A 1,470-nucleotide genomic window follows, 5' to 3' on the forward strand; every position below is an offset into this window, starting at 1 on the left:
ATCTATCTATCTATCTATCATCTATCTATCTATCTATCTATCTATCTATCTATCTATCTATCTATCTATCTATCTATCTATCTATCTATCTATCTTGACCCAAAACGTCTAAAGAATTATAAATCTAGACATGTTTATAAACATGTTGACTGCACTTTGGTCTAATCAGCAGCCTTCTAAAAAGTTCTGTTACACACAAATAACTTCACAGCTAAGAGAACAATTGCACAAAACAAAACTATTAAACAACTTATGTGTTGTTTTTAGTGGAATTTGTAATTTTTTTAGGCCAGTTTAAAAAGCCACATTTTTGATGGGGGCCCTCAGCGCCTCTCATGGAAATTTTAGAACTGCCCCTGCTCCACACTTCATCTACTCACCATCARTCACTCTGCTTCATTCTTCTACCTTTATTGGTCAGTACAGATATTAATGAGGATTAGCCATAAAAGATTCACTTGCATCAAAAAACGAGGACTTCAGAGGAACGCAGAAGCAAAGTGTCAAGATTGGCTAAATAAAATAGTGGATCCAAAACAATTCTTCAAAATAAAACGTTTCCGCGCCTAAATAGCTCTTTTTTAAAATAGCAAAATTTAAAAACAACTTACACTGAATCAAAAGAAACTGCCATCAAACATTCAGTCATCTAAATAAGGGAAGAATCTTATATTTTTGCGGCCCTTGACTACACTTCCCCACTTCTAATCTGGCTCGTGTCTTTTATTTTGAAAGAAAACATCCCAGTTTCCGTGTGAGTCTGGCTCAACCTGTGCGTCTCTGACGCATGTGTTTGACACAGAAAAGGGGGCAGAGTGAGAGAGGGAGAGACTGGTGTTTTTTCTTCTTCCTGCACTTTGGAAATTTGCACTCGTGCGGTCGCGCTCACCTGCTGGAGCTGTGAGCTGCTGCTTTCACTGGATAATCTGAGCTCATCATTTCTTTCATTCACACCCGGGCATGATGCGCTTCCCTTTTCCTGTAATGTGAAAGTGATCGGCTGCAGGTGTTTGCGCGCTCTGATTTGCGCCAGCCAGGACTGGCAATATGTAATTATTTCGGGGGTGGACAGACGCCGCTTTCTTTTCTTTTCTTTTTTCTTATTTTTTTACCTGGAGAAGTACAGTGGACCTATCCCTGCTGGAATTCCCTCCTTCGTTGAACCAGTCTCTGCTTTAGTTTGAGGACCAGAACAGACTGAAATACAGTGATGGTCCGGGCTGAGCCGAACTAAAAGAAAAAGAAAAAAGTGGATTCTGTTTGGAGACTGCTGTTGGTAAGTTTAAATGATAATTATCTTTTTATTTTTAATTTTATTTTTGGCACAGAAGTCGATCTGCCCTCTGTGAATATATTGGACTCAGTTCAACATTGGTGTATTTTTTATATGCACACAAATAAAGGCATTAATACATGGATCAGTGGTGCGCTTACAGACGCAGAAACGCATCTCCACCATCGTTACGCAGG

At 39.3% G+C, this 1,470-nt stretch overlaps 1 protein-coding gene across 2 annotated transcripts in view; it reads left to right on the forward strand.

Annotated features, from left to right (window-relative positions):
• The first annotated feature begins 816 nt into the window (after positions 1–816).
• Positions 817–1,470, forward strand: part of LOC106521336 (interleukin-1 receptor accessory protein-like 1) — a 362,538-nt gene continuing 361,884 nt past the window's right edge. For both annotated transcript variants that reach the window (XM_014013871.1, XM_014013872.1), the window contains exon 1: positions 817–1,276. The gene's annotated coding sequence lies outside the window, so the exon portion shown is untranslated. The remainder of the gene's footprint in view (positions 1,277–1,470) is intronic.

This window comes from Austrofundulus limnaeus, unplaced genomic scaffold (assembly GCF_001266775.1).
Source record: "Austrofundulus limnaeus strain Quisiro unplaced genomic scaffold, Austrofundulus_limnaeus-1.0 Scaffold107, whole genome shotgun sequence".
NCBI lineage: Eukaryota > Metazoa > Chordata > Actinopteri > Cyprinodontiformes > Rivulidae > Austrofundulus > Austrofundulus limnaeus.